This window comes from Oncorhynchus masou, chromosome 5 (genome assembly GCF_036934945.1).
Source record: "Oncorhynchus masou masou isolate Uvic2021 chromosome 5, UVic_Omas_1.1, whole genome shotgun sequence".
Classification (NCBI taxonomy): domain Eukaryota; kingdom Metazoa; phylum Chordata; class Actinopteri; order Salmoniformes; family Salmonidae; genus Oncorhynchus; species Oncorhynchus masou.
Window position 1 is genome coordinate 80319238 of NC_088216.1, and position 15806 is coordinate 80335043.

A 15806-nucleotide genomic window follows, 5' to 3' on the forward strand; every position below is an offset into this window, starting at 1 on the left:
ACGAGGGATGAGGAGAAGGATGGGGGGAGGAGGAACGAGGGATGAGGAGAAGGGTGGGGGGAGGAGGAACGAGGGATGATGAGAAGGGTGGGGGGAGGAGGAACGAGGGATGAGGAGAAGGGTGGGGGGAGGAGGAACGAGGGATGAGGAGAAGGGTGGGGGGAGGAGGAACGAGGGATGATGAGAAGGGTGGGGGAGGAGGAACGAGGGATGATGAGAAGGGTGGGGGGAGGAGGAACGAGGGATGAGGAGAAGGGTGGGGGAGGAGAAACGAGGGATGAGGAGAAGGATGGGGGGAGGAGGAACGAGGGATGAGGAGAAGGGTGGGGGAGGAGGAACGAGGGATGATGAGAAGGGTGGGGGGAGGAGGAACGAGGGATGATGAGAAGGGTGGGGGGAGGAGGAACGAGGGATGAGGAGAAGGGTGGGGGGAGGAGAAACGAGGGATGAGGAGAAGGGTGGGGGGAGGAGGAACGAGGGATGATGAGAAGGGTGGGGGGAGGAGGAACGAGGGATGAGGAGAAGGGTGGGGGAGGAGAAACGAGGGATGAGGAGAAGGATGGGGGGAGGAGGAACGAGGGATGAGGAGAAGGGTGGGGGGAGGAGAAACGAGGGATGAGGAGAAGGGTGGGGGGAGGAGAAACGAGGGATGAGTGGAAGGGTGGGGGGGGGATGAGGAGAAGGGTGTGGGGGTGATGAGGGGGTGTACTAACCATGGCATCATGAGGGCACAGGATTGCATTGATTGATAGCACTAGAGACGGTGAGGGTTAAAGGAGAGACAGGGAACATGGAGGTGGGGAAATATAGTGTGAAGAGCCTCTGATGTGTAGCTAGGGAAGAGAGTGAGACACAGTGAGGAGGAAACAGAGAAGCAGACAGAAATGGAGAATACAGGAGCAGAAGGTAGAGGTGATTGAAGATGGAGGGAGAGAGTAAATTGTACAGGTGTGACCTTTACGACAGATGCCCACCTAAATTGAGACTCAGTCACTGGCCACTTTAATAAATGGATCACTAGTCACTTTAAACAATGCCTCTTATTACATATTTTACATTACTCACATCATATGTATATACTGTATTTTATACCATCTATTGCACCTGTCCTATGCTGCTCGGCCATCGCTCATCCATATATTTATATGTACATATTCTCATTCACCCCTTTAGATTTGTGTGTATTAGGTAGTTGTTGGGGAATTGTTAGATTACTTGTTAAACATTACTGCACTGTTGGAACTAGAAGCACAAGCATTTAGCTACACTCGCATTAACATCTGCTAACTATGTGTATGTGACTAATAACATTTGATTTGATTTGGGGTCATGGCATGTATTATTATTACAATTATTATTATTATTACACAAGAGGTTGACTCCACTTCAAGAGAAAAATAGAGTGTATTATCAATCTCATCTAATATTCAAAGGCGGATTTGCGAGTTGCCATGCAGACAGAAAGCCAATAATAAAACCCTGATTTGAATATTCATGAAGCCAAGAGAGCAAGTCGGTGCTATGATGAGACAGTCATACGTGAGGGTGATCAGCAGCCAGGAAAATCTGGCAGCACATTCCAGAACAAAGGGTAACATGACGAGGCTTTTACAACAGCTGATAGACCTGTGTAATATCATGCCATTCCTGTGAATGTAACCAGTAGTGCTTTCCTGTGTAGACCGCGTTGCTAGAGAGGAGGGGATGAGATGAGAGGTGATTAAACGTCACTGGGTAGGGCGCTAGACAGCGTGATGCTGAGCAGGGCAGGACAGGGGAGGGAGTGGGGGAGGGGGGCAGTGGTGAAATAAGGGGGCCACAGCTACAGCTCCCAGCCACAGTCAAATTCCACTGCAGTAAAGGACAGGGCCTCTATATCTCAGAACCCATGGCAGCACCACAGCTATTCATCATAAACACTCAGTGTGCTGCCTACACATCTCTCTGACTGCAGGCACTCGAGTACAGGTCGAGGAAATATTCAGGAAACAACCGAACTGCAAACTGATAACAACAACTTTATCTTAGGGCTTTTAAAGTCAAAGTGTAGTCCTATTCTCTTAAAAAAAGCTATTTTCAAAACAACTGAATGAATTGCTGTTATGTCCAGTTCAAAGGAGTATTTCACTGTACTGCTGACATTTACATAAAACACTCCCTCAATCTATGTGCTTTGGTCATTTCCCTTGAAGGTAACTGTGTCAGTCCATACCAACTAAGTCCCAATTCCACTGGGCCATACCAACTAAGTCTCAATTCCACTGGGCCATACCAACTAAGTCCCAATTCCACTGGGCCATACCAACTACACAGCATTTATTGGAAATGGAAACCTACGAAAATATAGGCCTATTTGAAATTTGAAATCCTCCAGGTAACTTAAGCCAACTGTTAACCTACAGAGTACGAAACATGAATGCAAACATGCTTTCTGTGGTCAGGCTACTAAGGTACCCTGACAAATGATGACATGAAGTCTGTGGTTGTACAGTAAATCTAACATGTCCTGGTTTGATTAGATATGAATCATTTGTCATTGTTACCCTGAGACTGCCTTGTGTCTGAATGGCGGCGTAAGCTACAAGAGTATGTCAGAGCAGGCAGGCTCAACACTGATTCATATTCATTAGGCTGCATTGTATTCCACTTTAAAACAGGTGTAGACTGTCCAACCGTCCTTCTGAAGCACTACTGTGAATGGCCGTAAGATGTCATCTGTTGAAATGGCTGTCGTCCATTCTTGACACATTGGACTGGTTCATATACTGTAGCTTTATAACAACGTATAAAGTAACATTTAATAGTGATACACTCCAAGGTCATGAAGAAACGGAAAGGCATCATACTATCGAATGTTTCTCCCCCGGCTAAGAAATGAGAGAGAGAGAGAAGTACCCTCATTCATTCACTTATTCATTCATGTCACTCTGTAAACCAAACAGAAAGACAACAGACAGAAAGCACCACTGTGCCTGATGTCTTCATCTCCACCAGTCTTGTTTTAACCTTCTTGTGAAAGGCTTCTAAAACAGTGTTCAGCGAAGCGGCACTGCCAGGGAAGACATGAAATATCGTTACACCGACAGCAACAAGAGGTTTTCAGTCTGACAGAAGAGGTAAGGAAGCTATTTCAAATAGGCCTACCTATAACGCACCCAATGGGAGTGGAGACCTAGTAGATCTCCGAAAATGCCCTCGCCCAAAGATAACAGACACACACATACACGCATGAACACGCACGCACCCACACACACTTTCCTCACTGTCTCTGTGTTCCTCCAGTACCCAACTGTTGCTGCCCCTGATACGCCAAAAATCCCACTTCACTAGGATCTAGGATCTAGGATCTAGGATCTGACGTTGGTCATATGCAGCACTCGTTTTATTCAGGAGAGACACTGCATCGTGATGATCTCATCATATTCCTGCTCTACATACAGAGACAGTAGACATCATCAATTATTCAGTCGTACTGTGTAAACAGATAGGAGCAATGACCAACTCTACACACCTCGAGGCCTCCGCCAGGGTCCCACAGCTCCAACTCATCCCATATCATTTACCATACAGTACAGACACACTGCCAGTCTCAATCAGGAGTGCTGTCATCTTATCAACTATCACTACCTTAGCATTGTATGCAAATCTAATTTATAAAACTTAAGATACACAATTAATGGCAGTATTTGGTTTGATTAGAATTGATTTTACAGGCCTTTTCAAATAATTTCTGGGGTTCTGATATTCTAAGCCAGCAAATATGCTGGCAGATCGCCCTACACAAAATAATAGGTTATACGCACAGACCAATAGAATGGTATATTCCGTCACTGTGAGTCAACCAATAGAATGGCATAGTCTGTCACTGTGAGTCAACCAATAGAATGGCATAGTCTGTCACCGTGAGCCAGCTGAGTATATGAGTTTGTCAACAATCAAATGTAAAAGGTTTCTGTTCTTCGGCTGTCCCCGATAGGTGAAGACTTTTTGGTTTCAATCCAGGTATAACCTTTCACACAAATAACCCTTTTAGGCTCCAGATACCAAGTTTTGTTTTCTGACTGTAGTCTTTAGTTCCATTGTTCCACTCACCTTTCTATGCAACGTCTTCCAGTCAGAAGGCTGTAGGACTGTAGAGACATCCAAGAAGACAACAAAACTCCTGTTGCATTTTCCACCCACTCTATAAACCCTGATCAATGTCCAACCACTTCATCTATAGCCTCATCTTACATCGGACTCCTCCTTCTGACACACACAGCCTCTCCCTCTCTCTGTACTTTAACACCAAGCAGAAACAGATCAGACACTAACTAACCAGACAACACCTTCCTACAACAAAACACAGCCATTAAAATGCCCTGGCTCACTCGGGTCTCTCCCAACAATAACAGGATACCCTAACCTGTCCCTCCCTAGGAAACTCCCATGAAAACTATGCTGATGCTCTGCCCAGCCCACTTCACTCCCCAGATGAACACAGCTGAAGGGAGCTGCAGTGGCCTTCCACACCAGCAATGTCCAATTGATAAAAAAGTAAAATTGATAAGAGCAAAGCATGAGTCACTCTAAAGGTGACCTCACAGTTGACTAACAGCGAAGGAGACAGCAAACAGAGCTGCTCCCTACAGATTCCTCCTTGGGAAGGGAGTGCTTGGCCAACTCCCCAAAACAAAAGATTGGCACTGGAAGCAACACAGGGAACAATTAATAATGAGACAGAGAGAGGGGGGAGATAGACAGAGAGTGAGAGAGAGTGAGGAGGAAGGAGAGGGAGACAGAGACAGAGAGCGAGAGAGAGTGAGAGTGAGAGAGAGGGGAGAGAGAAAGAAGAGAGAGAGAGAGAGAGAGAGAGAGAGAGAGAGAGAGAGAGAGAGAGAGAGGAGGGACAGTGAGAGTGAGAGAGAGAGGGAGAGAGACAGAGAGAGAGAGAGAGACAGAGAGAGAGAGAGAGAGAGAAAGAGAGAGAGAGAGAGAGGTGGACACCCCCACAGAGAAGCCAGCAGAACAGCCCACCTCAGCACCCAACAAAAGTCTCGACACCACAGCAGAACAGTCCACACCAGACCCTGACCATAGAGTCGACATCACAGCAGAACAGACAAATGAAGAACCCCAAGCCCAGCGGCTCTCACCCCCTCTGAGCACCCCCCCTGTCAGCCACCCTGATAGCCCTTCTGACAACCCCCCCACACCCACTGAGGACAAACACAAGACACAGATTGTACTACTTATGGACTCAAATGGGAAATATATAGAAGAATATTTTTTTTCCCAAACACTGTGTCTAAACTCTGGTGTCTAAACACCCAGCGCGCCCTAGACCTTCTGTCTGAGGCCAAACTAGGCTCACCTAGCCACATAATAATACACACAGGCACAAACGACCTGAGAGCACAGCAGGAAAGGGTGGCCACAGCACTGAAGGGAGTGATTGAAAAGGCTTCTTCTACTTTCCCCAATGCACAAGTGGTTATCTCCACCCTGCTACCACGAAAAGACTTCCACCCTGCCACAATACAGCGGGTAAACACAAGTATTTCCCGTGACTGTGCCTCAAAACCAAACGTTTTCCTGGCCCACCACTCCACCCTGGACTTGAACAGCCTCTATGACCAGGTCCACCTCTACAAGGCAGCAGTGCCCACCTTTGCCCGAACTCTAAAGGACATATCCCCAACACTTCACACAGGAGCAACAGATCAATAGACACCCCACCCAGACCAGCGAGACACCCTCCCAGACCTGCAGGACCCTCCCCCCTGGACCTACACATAGAGGACCCACGCCAAGAGGAATTACATCCAGACCACCGCACACCCAGACACATCCACACCCCCACCCCAACCAATCAACACCCCCCCCACGTCAACCATGCCCACACCCCATTTAGGCCCCCTCAGTTCAGACCTATGCCACTCCTGCCCACCCCATGCACCCCACCCCCGCAAAGAGGGCCTCAACATGGAAGCCACACATACGCCCAGGTAGTGAGCGGGCAAACAGTCCCAACCCCCACTCTCACACTCGCCCAAGCCAATGGCATGTACCAGATGCTCAGCAGGCTCTGCTCACACTTACTGGCCTGAGGCCAAACCATGACAAACAACATTGGACACTCTGGAACAAAAAGCCTTCACTATATCATCCTGGAATATCCAAGGCCTGAGGTCATCTGCCTTTGGCCTGAAGAGCAGAAACCCGGACTTCACCAAAGAAATTGGTAATACAGACATTGTCATCCTGCAAGAAACCTGGTATAGAGGAGACAGACCCACTGGTTGCCCTCTAGGTTACAGAGAGCTGGTAGTCCCATCCACCAAACTACCAGGTGTGAAACAGGGAAGGGACTCAGGGGGTATGCTAATTTGGTATAGAGCAGACCTAACTCACTCCATTAAATTAATCAAAACAGGAACATTCTACATTTGACTAGAAATTCAAAAGGAAATGATCCTAACAGAGAAAAATGTCCTCCTGTGTGCTACCTATATCCTCCCACTAGAATCCCCATATTTTAATGAAGACAGCTTCTCCATCCTGGAGGGGGAAATCAATCATTTCCAGGCCCAGGGACATGTACTAGTCTGTGGCGACCTAAATGCCAGAACCGGACAAGAACCTGACACCCTCAGCACACAGGGGGACAAACACCTGCCTGGAGGTGACAGCATTCCCTCCCACATATGCCCCCCTAGGCACAACTATGACAACATAACCAACAAAAACGGGTCACAACTTCTGCAGCACGCTGGGTATGTACATAGTCAATGGTAGGCTTAGAGGGGACTCCTATGGTAGGTACACCTATAGCTCATCTCTTGGCAGTAGTACTGTAGACTACTTTATCACTGACCTCAACCCAGAGTCTCTCAGAGCGTTCACAGTCAGCCCACTGACACCCCTATCAGACCACAGCAAAATCACAGTCTACTTAAACAGAGCAATACTCAATCATGAGGCATCAAAGCCAAAGGAACTGAGTAACATTAAGAAATGCTATAGATGGAAGGAATGCAGTTTGGAAACCTACCAAAAAACAATTAGGCAACAACAAATTCAATCCCTTTTAGACAATTTCCTGGGTAAAACGTTCCATTGTAATAGTGAAGGTGTAAACTTGGCAGTAGAAAATCTTAACAGTATATTTGACCTCTCAGCTTCCCTATCAAATCTAAAAATCTCAAATAGAAAACCGAAGAAAATTAACAACAATGACAAATGGTTTGATGAAGAATGCAAAAATCTAAGAAAGAAATTGAGAAACCTGTCCAACCAAAAACATAGAGACCCGGAAAACCTGAGTCTACACCTTCACTATGGTGAATCACTAAAACAATACAGAAATACACTACGGAAAAAGAAGGAACAGCATGTCAGAAATCAGCTCAATGTAATTGAAGAATCCATAGACTCTAAACACTTCTGGGAAAATTGGAAAACACTAAACAAACAACAACATGAAGAATTATCTATCCAAAATGGAGATGTATGGGTAAACCACTTCTCCAATCTTTTTGGATCTATAACAAAGAATAAAGAGCAAAAACATATACATGATCAAATACAGATCTTAGAATCAACTATTAAAGACTACCAGAACCCACTGGATTCTCCAATGACATTGAATGAGTTACAGGACAAAATAAAAACCCTCCAACCCAAAAAGGCCTGTGGTGTTGATGGTATCCTCAATGAAATTATCAAATATACAGACAACAAATTCCAATTGGCTATACTAAAACTCTTTAACATCATCCTTAGCTCTGGCATCTTCCCCAATATTTGGAACCAAAGACTGATCACCCCAATCCACAAAAATGGAGACAAATTTGACCCCAATAACTACCGTGGAATATGCGTCAACTGTAACCTTGGGAAAATCCTCTGCATTATCATTAACAGCAGACTTGTACACTTCCTCAATGAAAACAATGTACTGAGCAAATGTCAAATTGGCTTTTTACCAAATTACCGTACAACAGACCACATATTCACCATGCACACCCTAATTGACAACCAAACAAACCAAAACAAAGGCAAAGTCTTCTCATGCTTTGTTGATTTCAAAAAAGCCTTCGACTCAATTTGGCATGAGGGTCTGCTATACAAACTGATGGAAAGTGGTGTTGGGGGTAAAACATACGACATCATAAAATCCATGTACACAAACAACAAGTGTGCGGTTAAAATTGGCAAAAAACACACACATTTCTTCACACAGGGTTGTGGGTTTAGACAGGGATGCAGCTTAAACCCCACCCTCTTCAACATATATATCAACGAATTGACGCGGGCACTAGAAAAGTCTGCAGCACTCGGCCTCACCCTACTAGAATCCGAAGTCAAATGTCTGCTGTTTGCTGATGATCTGGTACTTCTGTCACCAACCAAGGAGGGCCTACAGCAGCACCTAGATCTTATGCACAGATTCTGTCAGACCTGGGCCCTGACAGTAAATCTCAGTAAAACCAAAATAATGGTGTTCCAAAAAAGGTCCAGTCACCAGGACCACAAATACAAATTCCATCTAGACACTGTATCCCTAGAGCACACAAAAAACTATACATACCTTGGCCTAAACATCAGCGCCACAGGTAACTTCCACAAAACTGTGAACGATCTGAGAGACAAGGCAAGAAGGGCATTCTATGCCATCAAAAGGAACATAAATTTCAACATACCAATTAGGATTTGGCTAAAAATACTTGAATCAGTCATAGAGCCCATTGCCCTTTATGGTTGTGAGGTCTGGGGTCCGCTCACCAACCAAGACTTCACAAAATGGGACAAACACCAAATTGAGACTCTGCACGCAGAATTCTGCAAAAATATCCTCTGTGTACAACGTAGAACACCAAATAATGCATGCAGAGCAGAATTAGGCCGATACCCACTAATTATCAAAATCCAGAAAAGAGCTGTTAAATTCTATAACCACCTAAAAGGAAGCGATTCCCAAACCTTCCACAACAAAGCCATCACCTACAGAGAGATGAACCTGGAGAAGAGTCCCCTAAGCAAGCTGGTCCTGGGGCTCTGTTCACAAATACAAACACACCCTACAGAGCCCCAGGACAGCAGCACAATTAGACCCAACCAAATCATGAGAAAACAAAAAGATAATTACTTGACACAATGGAAAGAATTAACAAAAAAACAGAGCAAACTAGAATGCTATTTGGCCCTACGCAGAGAGTACACAGCGGCAGAATACCTGACCACTGTGACTGACCCAAAATTAAGGAAAGCTTTGACTATGTACAGACTCAGCGAGCATAGCCTTGCTATTGAGAAAGGCCGCCGTAGGCAGACATGGCTCTCAAGAGAAGACAGGCTATGTGCTCACTGCCCACAAAATGAGGTGGAAACTGAGCTGCACTTCCTAACCTCCTGCCCAATGTATGACCATATTAGAGAGACATACTTCCCTCAGATTACACAGATCCACAAAGAATTTGAAAACAAATCCAATTTTGAAAAACTCTCATATCTACTGGGTGAAATTCCAAAGTGTGCCATCAGAGCAGCAAGATTTGTGACCTATTGCCACGAGAAAAGGGCAACCAGTGAAGAACACACACCATTGTACATACAACCCATATCTATGCTTATTTATTTTATCTTGTGTCCTTTACCATTTGTACATTGTTAAAACACTGTATATATATATATATATATATATAATATGACATTTGTAATGTCTTTATTGTTTTGAAACTTCTGTATGTGTGATGTCTACTGTTAATTTTTATTGTTTATTTCACTTTATATATTATCTACCTTACTTGCTTTGGCAATGTTAACACATGTTTCCCATGCCAATAAAGCCCTTGAATTGAATTGAGAGAGAGAGAAAGAGAGAGAGAGAGAGAGAGAGAGAGAGAGAGAGAGAGAGACAGAGACAGAGACAGAGACAGAGAAAGAGACAGAGACAGAGACAGAGACAGAGACAGAGACAGAGACCAGCCCCCGGTGTCATAAAAGATCAGAGGGGCTCAATGAGACAATAATAACATGAGAGAAAAGCCTAGAGCATGACAAAGTGCAGTAAACCCAAACACACTTCCCTATTGTGGTGACATCAAATTTACATAAATTATGACATCTATTTGCTTAACAAAACGTGTGTATCCAGGGTATCTGAGAACAATACCCTCTACCACCCACACATTCAGGACGTTTTGTACAGCTGAAGTTAAATTTAACAGCTGAAGTTAAATAAATGTAACCTTTTCTGGAGAAAAAAACAACAACATTTTTAGTCAGGTGGATTGGTCACTCAACTTGTTATCCAAGGGCCTTAATGACCTGTTTTTTTACAATGATGGCCTAGGAACAGCAAGTTAACTGCCTTGTTCAGGGGCAGAACGACATATTTTTACCTCGTCAGCTCAGGGATTCGATCTAGAAACCTTTTGGTTACTGGCCCAACGCTCTTTTTGTTATTACATTTTTTATTTAATCTTTATTTAACCAGGTCGGCTAGTTGAGAACAAGTTCTCATTTACAACTGCGACCTGGCCAAGATAAAGCAAAGCAGTATCACACAGCCAACAACAGAGAGGTACACATGGGGTAAACAATAAACAAGCCAATACAACAATAAACAAGTCAATGACACAGTAGGAAAAAAATAAAGTCTATATACAGTGTGTGCAAAAGGCATGAGGAGGTAGGCAATAAATAGGCCATAGGAGCGAATAGTTACAATTTAGCAGATTAACACTGGAGTGATAAATGAGCAGATGATGATGTGCGATTAGAGATACTGGTGTGCAAAAGAGCAGAAAAGTAAATAAAATAAAAACAGTATGGGGATGAGATAGATAGATTGGGTGGGCTATTTACAGATGGACAGCTGCTGCGATCGGTTAGTTGCTCAGAAAGCTGATGTTTAAAGTTGGTTAGGGAAATAAAAGTCTCCAACTTCAGTGATATTTGCAATTCGTTCCAGTTACTGGCAGCAGAGAACTGGAAGGAAAGGCGGCCAAATGAGGTGTTGGCTTTGGGGATGATCAGTGAGATATACGTGCTGGAACATGTGCTACGGGTGGGTGTTGTTATCGTGACCAGTGAACTGAGATAAGGCGGAGCTTTACTTAGCATAGACTTATAGATGTTCTGGAGCCAGTGGGTCTGGCGACGAATGTGTAGCAAGGGCCAGCCGACTAGAGCATACAGGTCGCAGTGGTGGGTGGTATAAGGTGATTTGGTAACAAAACGGATGTCACTGTGATAGACTGAATCCAGTTTGCTGAGTAGAGTATTGGAAGCTATTTTGTAGATGACATCGCCAAAGTCGAGGATCAGTAGGATAGTCAGTTTTACTAGGGCAAGTTTGGCGGCGTGAGTGAAGGAGGCTTTGTTGCGAAATAGAAAGCCAATTCTAGATTTAACTTTGGATTGGAGATGTTTAATATGAGTCTGGAAATAGAGTTTACAGTCTACCCAGACACCTAGGTATTTATAGTTGTCCACATATTCTAGGTCGGAACCGTCCAAGGTGGTGATGCTAGTCGGGCGGGCGGGTGCGGGCAGCGAACGGTTGAAAAGCATGCATTTGGTTTTTACTAGCGTTTAAGAGCAGTTGGAGACCACGGAAGGAGTGTTGTATGGCATTGAAGCTCGTTTGGAGGTTAGTTAGCACATTGTCCAAGGAAGTGCCAGAAGTATACAGAATGGTGTCGTCTGCGTAGAGGTGGATCGGGGAATCGCCTGCAGCAAGAGTGTCATCATTGATACATACAGAGAAAAGAGTCGGCTCGAGAATTGAACCCTGTGCTACCCCCATAGAGACTGCCAGAGGTCCGGACAACATACCCTCCGATTTGACACTCTGAACTCTGTCTGCAAAGTAGTTGGTGAACCAGGCGAGGCAGTCATAAGAAGAACCAAGGCTATTGAGTCTGCCGATAAGAATATGGTCATTGACAGAGTCGAAAGCCTTGGCCAGGTCGATGAAGACGGCTGCACAGTACTATCTTGTATCGATGGCGGATATGATATCGTTTAGTACCTTGAGCGTGGCTGAGGTGCACCCGTGACCGGCTCGGAAACCAGATTGCACAGATTGCACAGCTGTTGGCCCGAGGTTGGAGTAGCCAGGAGGAAGGCATGGCCAGCCGTTGAGAAATGTATATTGAAATTTTCGATTATCATGGATTTATCAGTGGTGCCCGTTTTACCTAGCCTCAGTGCAGTGGGAAGCTGGGAGGAGGTGCTTTTGTCCTCCATGGACTTTACAGTGTCCCAAAACCTTTTGGAATTAGAGCTACAGGATGCAAATTTCTGCTTGAAAAAGCTAGCCTTTGCTTTCCTGACTGACTGCATGTATTGGTTCCTGAGTTCCCTGAACAGTTGCATATCGCGTGGACTGTTCGATGCTATTGCAGTCCACCACATTATGTTTTTGTGCTGTTCAAGGGCAGTCAGGTTTTGAGTGAACCAAGGGCTATATCTGTTCTTCATTCTGCATTTTTTTTGAATGGGGCATGCTTATCAAAGATGGTGAGGAAATTACTTTTAAAGAATGACCAGTCATCCTCGACTGACGGGATGAGGTCAATATCCTTCCAGGATACTGTTTAAAGATTTTATAAAGGTTTAAGATATATGCTTAAATAATTCTACCCAGAAATGTAACCATTAGGGATTAGAGGTTATGTAGCATGGACAAGGAGTAATTAAAAATAATAAACACAGGTCCAACTAGGTTGGAGGGGGGAAGAGAGGAATGTATGTGTGTGCCGAAAGAAAACAAAGAGGAGCCTTAACCTATGTTTGAACCGACCCAGCTATAACTCTGGGGAGATAAGATAGGACAGCGAGAGCCCCTCCAGGTTTCCCTTATCTGGGGGGGACTGGAACTGTCAGCTGGGTAGTGATCATCTGTGGTGAGAATTTTAGAGTAGTAGATAGCTCTCCTAATGTTAGTGTGTATGTATGTGCGTATGTTAAGATAATGTTATAAAAGGAACGTCTTTGTATATGCACAGGAGAGCTCTCGCAAATAAACTTGGATTTGACCAATTGTGAGCTGGGAATTCTGTCTGTTTCATTTAAAACCAGAACATTACAAACTCTGGTTTGCAGACCTATAAGGATAAGTGAAATTTATGAACATTGATTACAAACTTCTACATCAGATACCCGGGCCAGGGCGATTAGAAAGGCCTGCTCGCAGAAGTGTTTTAGGGAGCGTTTGACAGTGATGAGGGGTGGTCGTTTAATCGCGGACCCATAGCGGATACAGGCAATGAGGCAGTGATCGCTGAGATCCTGATTGAAAACAGCGGAGGTGTATTTGGAAGGCAAGTTGGTCAGGATAATGTCTATGAGGGTGCCCATGTTTACGGTTTTAGGGTTTGGTGGGCTCCTTGATGATTTGTGTAAGATTGAGGGCATCTAGCTTAGATTGTAGGACTGCCGGGGTGTTAAGCATATCCCAGTTTAGGTCACCTAACAGAATGAACTCTGATGCTAGATGGGGGGCGATCAATTCACAAATGGTGTCCAGGGCACAACTTTGAGTGGAGGGGGGTCGATAGCAGGCGGCAACAGTGAGAGACTTATTTCTGGAGAGATTAATTTTTAAAATTAGAATTTCGAACTGTTTGGGTATAGACCTGGAAAGTATGACAGAACTTTACAGGCTATCTCTGCAGTAGATTGCAACTCCCCCTTTGGCAGTTCTATCTTGACGGAAAATGTTGTAGTTGGGTATGGAAATCTCAGAATTTTTGGTGGCCTTTCTAATCCAGGATTTAGACACAGCAAGCTCATCAGGGTTGGTGGAGTGAGTGAGTAAAACAAACTTAGGGAGGAGGCTTCTGATGTTGACATACATGAAACGAAGGCTTTTTTGATCATAGAAGTCAACAAATGAGGGTGCCTGGGGACATGCAGGGCCTCGGTTTACCTCCACATCACCCGAGGAACAGAGGATGAGTAGGATGAGGGTACGGCTAAAGGCTATCAAAACTGGTCGCCTAGAGTGTTGGGGACAAAAAATAAAAGGAGAAGATTTCTGGGCATGGTAGAATAGATTCAGGGCATAATGTGCAGACAGGGGTATGGTGGGGTGCGGGTACAGTGGGGGTAAGCCCAGGCACTGAGTGATGATAAGAGAGGTTGTATCTCTGGACATGCTGGTTATAATGGGTGAGGTCACCGCATGTGTGGGAGGTGGGACAAAGGAGGTATCAGAGGTATGATGAGTGGAACTAGGGGCTCCATTGTAAACTAAAGCAATGATAACTAACCTAAACAGCAGTATACAAGGCATATTGGCATTTGAGAAAGACATACAGCAAGGCATAAAGTAATCACAGGTGTTGAGAAGACTATAGAGTTCAGGTGCATCCTTGTCATTTCCGGTCACAACTTGCAGACTTGTTCACGTGCTGCTGTGCGTTTTGTTGCCAACCTTACTTCATTGCCAACCTTACTTTGCTACCTTACTTTGCCGAAGGCTCCCACCATTAGCTCTGACAAATTGAAGACCCTAGTCATTGGCGACTCCATTACTCGCAGTATTGGACTTAAAACGAATCATCCAGCGATCATACACTGTTTACCAGAGGGCAGGGCTACCGACGTTAAGGCTAATCTGAAGATGGTGCTGGCTAAAGCAAAAACTGGCGAGTGTAGAGAGTATAGAGATATTGTTGTCCACGTCGGCACCAACGATGTTAGGATGAAACAGTCAGAGGTCACCAAGCGCAACATAGCTTCAGGGTGTAAATCAGCTAGGAAGATGTGTCGGCATCGAGTAATTGTCTCTGGCTTCTGGGACTCACCCACAAACAGGACCAAGCCTGGCCTGTTGAGGAGTGATGGACTCCATCCTAGCTGGAGGCGTGCTCTCATCTTATCTACGAACATAGACAGGGCTCTATCACCCATAGCTCCACAATGAAATAGGGTGCAGGCCAGGCAGAAGGCTGTTAGCCAGCCTGCCAGCTTAGTGGAGTCTTCCACTAGCACAGTCAAGTGTAATCAGCTCAGCTATCCCCATTGAGTCTGTGCCTCGACCTAGGTTGGGCAAAACTAAACATGGCGGTGTTCGCTTTAGCAATCTCACTAGAATAAAGACCTCCATTCCTGACATTATTGAAAGAGATAGTGAGATCCTCACATTTCAAAATAGGCCTACTTAATGTTAGATCCCTCACATCAAAGGCAGTTATAGTCAATGAACTAATCACTGATCATAATCTTGATGTGATTGGCCTGACTGAAACATGGCTTAAGCCTGATGAATTTACTGTGTTAAATGAGGCCTCACCTCCTGGTTATACTAGTGACCATATCCCCCGTGTATCCCGCAAAGGCGGAAGTGTTGCTAACATTTACAATAGCAAATGTCAATTTACAACAAACAAACAACGACATTGTCGTCTTTTGAGCTTCTAGTCATGATATCTATGCAGCCTACCCAATCACTTTTTTATAGCTACTGTTTACAGGCCTCCTGGGCCATAAACAGCGTTCCTCACTGAGTTCCCTGAATTCCTATCAGACCTTGTAGTCATAGCAGATAATATTCAGATTTTTGGTGACTTTAATATTCACGTGGAAAAGTCCACAGACCCACTCCAAAGGGCTTTCGGAGCCATCATTGACTCAGTGGGTTTTGTCCAACATGTCTCTGGACTTACTCACTGCCACAGTCATACTCTGGATCTAGTTTTGTCCTGTGGAATAAATGTTGTGGATATTAATGTTTTTCCTCATAACCCTGGACTATCGGACCACCATTTTATTACGTTTGCAAACGTAACAAATAATCTGCTCAGACCCCA

General features: G+C 44.8%; 1 protein-coding gene across 4 annotated transcripts in view; it reads right to left on the reverse strand.

Annotated features, from left to right (window-relative positions):
• The window catches only part of LOC135540344 (protein kinase C and casein kinase substrate in neurons protein 1-like), a 59475-nt gene that overhangs the window by 24813 nt on the left and 18856 nt on the right, over nucleotides 1-15806 (reverse strand). For 2 of the 4 annotated variants that reach the window (XM_064966939.1, XM_064966940.1), the window contains exon 1: nucleotides 4093-4353. The exons of 1 other annotated variant lie outside the window; for it this stretch is intronic. The gene's annotated coding sequence lies outside the window, so the exon portion shown is untranslated. Of the gene's footprint in view, nucleotides 1-4092; nucleotides 4354-15806 lie in introns of those variants that run through there. One more of the 4 variants, XM_064966935.1, reaches the window with a different exon arrangement.